The sequence below is a fragment of the Hibiscus syriacus genome, unplaced genomic scaffold (genome assembly GCF_006381635.1).
Source record: "Hibiscus syriacus cultivar Baekdansim isolate YM2019G1 unplaced genomic scaffold, ASM638163v2 tig00110940_pilon, whole genome shotgun sequence".
In the NCBI taxonomy this organism is placed as follows: Eukaryota; Viridiplantae; Streptophyta; class Magnoliopsida; order Malvales; family Malvaceae; genus Hibiscus; species Hibiscus syriacus.
In genome coordinates this window covers 1,849,006-1,858,563 of record NW_024062923.1, presented here as the reverse complement: position 1 = coordinate 1,858,563, position 9,558 = coordinate 1,849,006, and the positions used below count along the sequence as shown (strand labels likewise).

General features: G+C 38.4%; 1 pseudogene; it reads right to left on the bottom strand.

Annotated features, from left to right (window-relative positions):
• Positions 1-317: 317 nt before the first annotated feature.
• LOC120147490 lies at positions 318-9,229 on the bottom strand (annotated as a pseudogene).
• Between the last annotated feature and the right edge of the window lie 329 nt (positions 9,230-9,558).

Here is a 9,558-nt window from a genome sequence, read left to right as displayed (position 1 = left end):
ACTTTTAATTCTAAAAAAGATAATTTATATTAATGTCAGACAAATTATTATGAAAAACCAATATAACCGTTTGTACAAAATTTTTATAATTCATCATTATCTTAAGATTTTAATATCTTAAATTCAAATAAAAACTAAAATATTATTAAATAACTCTAATTATTTAAATTTATTTTTAATTATAAAAAATAATTTATTTTAAATTATAATTTTTTAAATTGTTGGTCCTACCCAAGCTCAGCGAAGGCACTCGTACTATTTTTACTCCTTTTACTTTATTTAAAAGATTGATGGTGACTACAAAATTTAATATTTCATTAAATCGAGTTTTGATCCGGATGTCCGAGGACTTTTCCAACACTTTGGTGATTAATCAAAGAGTAGTAAGCTCCCGTTGGCCCCTTGGCTACCAAAGATGAATGGCTACCTTTCTCCACCACCTTCCCTTTGTTGAACACGGCAATAAGATCACAGTTTTGAATGGTGCTTAGTCTGTGTGCTACGACAACACTGGTTCTCCCAATCATCACTCGCTCCAAAGCCTCTTGCACCACTTTCTCAGATTTACTGTCAAGTGCACTGGCTGCTTCATCTAACAATAATATTGCTGGATTCCTCAATACGGCTCGGGCTATGGCAATCCGTTGCTTTTGGCCACCAGATAGTTGCACGCCTCTATCTCCGCACCAGCTATCGTAACCATCCACTAGGCCTGCGATGAAATCATGTGCATTTGCTGCTTTGGCTACTTCAATAATTTCAGATTCATCAGTTTTGTCTGATGCTCCATATAGAATGTTTTCCCTTATTGTTCCAGAAAATAGAGTCGGTTCTTGGCTAACCAGTGCCATGAGTTTCCTCAATGACCTTAGGTTGTATGATTTTATATCTCGACCATCAATCTTCACTTCCCCTTTAAGAGGATCATAAAATCTCTCTATTAAACTAATGATGGTTGATTTACCAGATCCACTTTGTCCCACCAGTGCTGTTGATTTCCCAGCTTCTATGGTGATTGAGAAGTCTTTCAAAACTGTCACATTAGGCCGAGCTGGATAAGAAAAATCAATGTCACAATTTCTACACGTCCTGCGATTTCCTCAGCAAGGTAACTATTAGATTCATCAGGTTCAATCCCTGTGCTACGGTCTAATATAGCAAACAAAGATCCCACAACCTCAGTGGTCTTTGCCAAATCCGATGTCATGCTTGCAGCTTGGGCAATGACAACGCCGGTGCTAATTAAAATTATGATTGTTTCAGTGAGGGCTTTTGCAGTGGTATATCCTTGAGATAAGAGTTCTCCACTATACCAGAAATCAAAGGCCATAATACAGGCAGTAAGTAATTGAGCTGTTCCAAGTCCAAGTCCTGCAAACAAAGATTGTCTAACATTCTCTTTTTTTGGACCTTCGTGGGCCGCTTGCAGCATTTTCAGGATTTGGTCTTGAGATGAGAAGGCAGTAATGGTTCGGTGATTTGAAACTGCCTCAGAAGCAAGCATGCTGCTCTCTTGTTGTGCTTTGATGGCTTTCTGGGACATTCTTTTAAGAACAACCAATCGAACATACATGGAGCAGATGATGAGCGGTTGGATAACAATCATGACAATGGCAAGTCTCCACGCAATGAATAGGCCGATGACACAAGCTAGACCTACACCTGAGATGGTTTGCACAACAAGAGACACTCCATCACCTACTAAAGATCGCACCTGGAAACATACCGGACCATATAGTTAAGTGAAGTATGCAACCAAGTATCTTAGAATTTATTATCTCAATCAGTTATATATAATTTAAAACAGTTCATAACAAAACTAAGGAAATGGCTTCGGCAGTAACTAGTACTGAGGTAGTTATGCAGTATGTTTTGGGATGATGCAACTGGTTCATATATAAATCATGATTAAACGAATCAAGTTCTTTTAATCTTGCTTTTAATTAATCAAGAGTAGTACATTAAAGATAACAAGAAGATGCAAACTCAAAAAGATCATAAAGAAGGGAAAAAATGCAAAGAACGTACCACAACAGCATCTTTGGCTAACCTAGCACAAATGGTGCCACTGGAATTCTTATCTTGATCAAACCACCCAACTTCAAAAGTCAGTACCTTTGAAAGCATCCTCTCCCTTATCCTCTTTGTCAAGTGCTCCCCCATGTAAGAAAAATTGTAATGCTGGATAATATTAATTGCCAACGAAAACAATGAAAGTCCAAGGAAACTCAAAGCATAAACCTTTGTCTTTTCTTTAATTTCACCATGATCTGTGAGAAAAAATATTGATTTCATTGACCCCTGTGTAAAAGCTGAAAATGGTTGCACTGCACCAAATAAAATTGCACTTCAGATTCCTAGAGTAGCTTGTTTCCACTCTGGTAAAGTCAAGACCAACAATCTTCTGAAAGATGGTGCAGAAGTTTTTTTATCCTCAACGTTCATTTCTCCATCTAGTGATGCTTGATCTGGTGCTACAGAATTGGCTGAACTTGTCCGAATGGGTAATGAAAGTCGACAGCTGCCTGTAATATTGGTTTCCATGTTTATTATATAAGATGAGTCATTCATTGATGAATCTTTATTTCCTTTTTCTTGGGCTTCTAATTGCTCTGTTTGTTGAAGTTGCACTAGCATGGGATAAAAACCATTTTTCGTTGACCATTAATTCAGCATTTGATCCGATTTCTATGACCTGGCCATCTTGGACAACAACAATTAAATCGGCATGTCTAATGGAGGAAAGACGATGAGAAATGATGATAGTTGTATGTCCAATGGAGGCATTGCCAAGAGCTTCTTGCACAATACTTTCAGATTCAGAGTCTAATCCACTTGTTGCCTCATCTAGCAGGAAGATTTTGGGAGCTTTAATCATGGCTCTTGCTATAGCAATTCGCTGTTTCTGTCCACCAGACATTTTAATGCCTCTTTCGCCAACCTGTTTTTATTCATCTTTAGAGCATATAAGATCCGTAGCCTTGATAAAAAAAAATATAGTAAGACTAAGATAGTAACGGACAACGAAAAAAATTGTTCCATTCGCAAGTTAACAGAAGTCAAAGGGAGAACTTTTACTATTTTATCTATAGATAAACTTATTTTGTTGGGAAATAAACGAGTAATTTTCCTATAACCAGATTAGTGAGAATGCAAAATAAAAGCGGAAAAATAATACCCGAAATTGATAACGGAGTTCGACCAATTATGCCTACATCTCCAGACTGCTGCAGATCTTTTACTAAAGAGAGAAAATTTACAGGTGTTTATAAAACACTCACAACTCACAAGAAAACTCTCTAAACTCTTTAGTATTGAGAGAAAGAATGATTTGGGATGATTTTGAAGCTAAATGAGTTAGGGTATTTATAGTTGAAGCTTAAGGACTAATCTTATAAATACCCTAAAGTACGTAGGGACTAAAATGTAATTTGTCCATTTCCATTTTCAATAGAAATTAAATGCACCGAATTCGGTGCCTAATCCACCGAATTCAATGCCCCCTTAGCCCCCTTAATTGACTTTCAACAATCTCCCACTTGAAGACTGATTTTAATTTGTCTTCACACCTCGGTCAATGCAACATTGTTTCTAGTTTTGTTATTCTAGCATGCCAACTGAAGCTGAACACAACTTTAGTTTGTTTATAGTCACCGACCTGTAAACCCACTTGTTATTGGGCAGTTTCTTTGTGGTTGTCTTGTCCCTCAACGTCTTGGCTCCTTTCGACTCTTGTCCGCTAGTCTTTAAAGGATTGTTATTCACTTGAACATCCTCGGCAAGCCCCTGCTTCGACCCTTCTCTTAAGATGGTCTCTGAAGCCATGTTCTCTACATGAACATGCTCGATGAACTCTTTGGACACGGACAACTCGATCTTGGGCTCATCCATCACCTTGGATGACTCGGCTCCCCTCAGGTAATTTTGCAACACTTCTGGCATATTAAGTCTGCGCCCTCTCGTTTTGCTCGACTCTTACCCTCGGCTTAGCATCTTTGACACTCGAACTTGTGCCAAGACTGCACACATCTTCCCCAGCACCATCTGGTTCATCATTGAGTGGATTTTCTCTACCACTCAAGGAACAACATTCATCATCCTCTGACTTGCCTTCATTACGGAATCTCTTGCCGCTACCCTCGGCTTTCGGCTTTGCTTTGGAAGTCTTGTTCTTCTTGACTCCAAATTCTTTGATAGACTTAGCAGTTGTCAAGGCTTTAGATTACTCATTGACTTTCCTTCGCTCCAACACTCTCTTCTTCCATGGCTTCAATCCGAACATGAGTGAAGAATCCATCTTCTTCAGTCAAACTTGGGAATTTGAGCATGAGTTTTCTGAATCGACTCACATACTTATTAAATGTCCCTTTATTCCTAAGACGCCTCAACTTGGACCACGCCTCCATCTTGGCATACTGTGAGCAGACTTGCTCACTTTGCACCCTCGGCTTGACGGCTTTATCTCTTGCTATCGCACCGGGTCCCTTCTTGTGCTCGACTGCTTTGACACCCACAGTCTCGTTACGTTTCGATCCTTTCTTGAAAGCATTGATTTCATCAATCGGGCCAAGTCTTTTTCCTGGCTTGGTAGCTTTAACACTTGCGACCGCGCTAATTCTCGCTACTTCTCCTTCTTCCATCCTCTTCATGATGGTTGTAAGGCGACGTTTCTCGGGACATCCTCTAATCAAATGAGGATCATCACAGAAGTAGCACTTCAATTTTTTCCTTGCACCCCTTCTTCTTTACACCGGACTTAGCCTTGTCATTCTTTCCCGATGGCTTTCCTTGGCTACAAATAGTCGATGGCTCACCTTGGCCATTCGAAGAGCTTTCTCTACCATTTCCCTGTTGCATGTTTTTCCTGGTCTCCCCCACTGTTGTCACTATCCCTGGGCATGGGCCTAGACGACACATTGTTACTTGGCTTGACTCTTGCAAGCTTAGTCAGCTTTCCGGCTACAGCTATGGCCTCCGAAAGTCTCTGGGCATCTCCTTGCTCTCCCTCGAGCATCACCCTTGGTCTAAGTCCTTCTAAGAAGGTCTTGAGTGCATCTCATTCACTTATTTCTCCCTTGCATATGAGCAGCTCCCTCTTGAGCTCATCCACTTCGTTTCTCAAAGCCATTGATCCCACTTGAATCTGGCTTCTTTTGGATCGTTTCTGACAATTCCCGTGAACTACTGTGTATTAGAACACCTCCGTCGACAAACTCGTATTGCCGACCAAATTTTACTATTCGCGAAATTTATTATTCACGTGAATAGTACCTCACAGAAAAATCAACATAATTAACCCCCAAAAGCTCCTGATACCAGTTGTTAGGAAATAAACGGTAATTTCCCTATAACCAGATTAGTGAGAATGCGAAATAAAGCGAAAATAATACCCGAAATTGATAACGGAGTTTGGCCAATTATGCCTACGTCTCTAAACTGTTGCAGATCTTTTACTAAAGATAAATTTACAAGTGTTTACAAAACATTCACAACTCACAAGAAAACTCTTTAGTATTGGGAGAAAGAAATGATTTGGGATGATTTTGAAGCTAAATGGGTTAGGTATTTATAGTTGAAGCTTAAGGACTAATCTTATAATATCCTAAAGTATATAGGGACTAAAATGTAATTTACCCATTTATATTTTTAATAGAAATTAAATGCATTGAATTCGGTGCCTCACTTACCCCCCTTAATTAAGTTTCAACAGTGGTTGCCTTGTCCCTCAACATCTTGGCTCCCTTCGACTCTTGTCCACTAGTCTTTGAAGGATTGTTCCTCACTTGAACATTCTCGGCAAGCCCCTACTTCAACCCTTCTCTTAAGATGGTCTCTGAAGCCATCTTCTCTACATGAACATGCTCGACAAACTCCTTGGACAGGGACAACTCTTCTTGCACTTGGCTTCTACTCGCCTTGGTAGAAATGAACTTTATTGAGCCAACTCTCAATGCCTCTTCGATCCTGGGTTCGTCCTCTTTCCTGGACAACTCGATCTTGGGCTCATCCATCTCCTTGGATGACTCGGCTCCCCTTGGGTAATTTTGCAAAACTTCTGGCATCTTAAGTTTGTGCCCCCTCGTTTGCTCGAATCTTACCCTTGGCTTAGCATCTTTAACACTCGAACTTGTGCCAAGACTGCACACATCTTCCCCAGACTCACTATCTAGTTCATTATTGAGTGAATTTTCTATGCCACTCGAGGAATAACATTCCTCATCCTCTGAGTCGAAGATACTAAGCCGAGGGTAAGAGTCGAGCCAACGAAGGGGCGCAGACTTAAGATGCCAGAAGTGTTTGCAAAATTACCTAAGGGAGCCGAGTCATCCAAGGTGATGGATAGCCCAAGATCGAGTTGTCCGTGTCTAAGGAGTTCGTCGAGCATGTTTGTATAGAGACCATGGCTTCAGAGACCATCTTAAGAGAATGGTCGAATCAGGGCTTACCGAGGACTAGCAATGGATAAAAACCATTTTCGTTGACCATTAATTCAGCATTTGATCCGATTTCTATGACCTGACCATCTTGGACAACATCAATTAAATCTACATGTCTAATGGAGAAAAGACGATGAGCAATGATAATAGCTGTATGTCCAATGAGGCATTGCCAAGAGCTTTTTACACAATACTTTCAGATTCAGTCTAATGCACTTGTTGCCTCATCTAGCAGGAAGATTTTGGGAGCTTTAATCATGGCTCTTGCTATAGCAATTCGCTGTTTCTGTCCACCAGACATTTTATGCCTCTTTTTCCAACCTGTTTTATTCATCTTTAGAGCATATAATTCGTAGTCTTAATCAAGAAAAATATACTAAGACTAAGATAGTAACGAACAACGAAAAAAATTGTTCAATTCACAAGTTAACAGAAGTCAAAGGAGAACTTTTACTATTTTATCTATAGATAAACTTATTTGACTTAACATTTTTAGATGATATATATATGAGGCGATACAATTTCTATGTAGGATAGCTACCGTCATAATGAAATCTTCTTTTGTTAATGCTGGAGACCGTTTTGTTCAGGAGTTTCATACTACTGCATATTGTAGTTTTCTTCCTTTGGATGTTATGCTTGTATAATTATGTGCGTGCAATACAGTGAAAACGTTGACATAATCTCAAAAACTACAAAGATAAGCTGACAAACCTGGGTGTCATATCCTAGAGGCAATTGACATATGAAACTATGAGCATTGGAAGCTTTAGCAGTTTCAATAACCTCTTCCATTCCAGCATCATCCTTTCCAAAAAGTATGTTCTCTTTAATGGTTGTTGCAAACAGTGTAGTCTCTTGACTCACCAACCCCATCTGTGACCTTAACCACTTAAGTTGCAGTTTATTAATAAGAACCCCATCAAGAAGTATATCCCCTCCAAATGGGTCATAAAACCTTTGCAACAATGAAATCACAGTTGATTTTCCAGATCCACTACTACCCACCAAGGCCACAGTCTTCCCTGTAGGAATTTTGAGACAAAAATTCTTGAAAATTATGTTCTCAGGTCATGAAGGATATGCAAACTCAACATGCGTGAATTCACTTCTTCTAAAATGTTATCCAAAATTTCCCCTTCCATATTGTCTAAATATATTTTTTGGCATTCTTTTTATCACTTCAGTTATACGCTCTGCAATTGAGCATGCCTCAGATAAGGGCTTCAGGTTGGATAAACCATTGCCAAGTTGTCTGTTGAATAAAAGGGAAAATAACATTAAAAATCTAAAAAAACTATTAATGAAATCAAAAATGATTTGTTGTAACTATCTAAAAGAGCTTCTTGGTTAGGAATTTAAAGTTTTTTAGAGAACTTTATGTTCAAACTTACAGTACACCAACAGTAATGCAGGTGCCTACTATGTAATAGTTCCACCCTGAGCTCCATGGTACATGACCATTTTACTACCGTAATAAGTAATGAAAGCCCAATAGCATAAATAATGCCATTGCTTCCGATGGCCAAGACTTTAGCCAGCCCTTGCCTCAACCCCAATTCAAGGATCCTTGTAGAGCTTCAGAGAACTCAGTTGTCGTTTTGTTTTCACCAACAAAGGCATATATTGTTCTTATAGAAGCTATTGCCTGCTCTGCTATTATGTTGGCCTTATTGTACTCCACCCGTATCTTCATTGCAAGATTTAGTAAAAATTTCTCGTATATTAAAGAAGGAACAATCAACAACAAAAGCAAAGGGAATATCACAAGGGCTAATCTCCATAGTAAAAAAGTTGTTATGTAAGCTCCAATAAATGTAGCACTTCTTGCTATTAAGTTTGGAACCTGACAAATGATAAAACCATTTAATCAACTTACAACTTGAAGGATGATAGTTTTTTAGAAGTCTTTTGCTTTGATTGTTTGACATTTTAGTTGAACCTACCTTCTCACTGATAACTTCTTGAATTATAGACTGTCGTTGGAAACACTCGTGACTACTTCAGTTGTGCTTGTTACATTCAATCGAAGTAGCCAACTTCTTCTCTTAGAATAGCTTTCAAAAACCTTGTTCTCATTCTCGTGGCTTGTCTTTCACTTGTTCTTGTCCAACAAAATCCTTCTGAAAAATTAAAAAAGAATAATATAGCAAAACTAGAATAAAATATATGACTAGTTCCCTTAACAAGAATCACCTAACTATGAAAGTAAAGCTGTAGAATTTGTATTAACTTCAAACTCACCAAGGAAAGACCCACCCCATCCCCCACAAACTGCCAAAACCACATATAGCAACCTTTCAACCATAGAAAACAAGCCAAATGTATCTTATCAGATTATAAACAAATATATAGTATTATCATGTTATTCTATACATATGGAAATGTTGAAGCAGAGTTGCAGATAAAAGAAAACTCTATTACTTGACTAAATTTATAAGTAATTATGTACCTGGCAAACGTTGTGGGTGAACATAAGAGCAGCTGAAGCTAAATTAGCTCCACCAACATTGTTAAACATACTGCCAATCAAATATATTATAACGGGTCCAACAGTGCCATCTGCAATAGCTCCAATGAAGCCCAAACCATCAACAACATGTCGACCCCAACAGCATACCTGAAAATGGAGTGTATAGATCCATTTTTCTTCTTAACAGAACTTCCAGCATCATTACTACTCATTTTCTTATTTTCCATGGCATTACCTTTTTCTTCCTCCTAACAGAACTTCCAGCATCATTACTACTCATTTTCTTATTTTCCACGGCATTTCCATTTTCTTCCTCCATTAGCTCTTTCAGTTTATATTAAAAGGCAGCCACAACCATAAAGTGTTTGACAAATGCCGGCCTAAAATACCGGAAAGAAATAAATATTGTAATACCCCCAACCCGTACCCGACCCGGATGCGAGTCTGAGATGTCACATTGACTTTTTAAAACAATATTCTTACAAATAATAGAGCATTTGAACTTATATTAAAAATATGATAATATATTGTTGAATTATGTTCGTTATAACAATTTAAGGAAAGAAACGTTTTTATGAATAATATTATTGTATGAATAGTACTGATACTGTACAAATAGTACCGGAACAGTAATGAACAGTACCGATG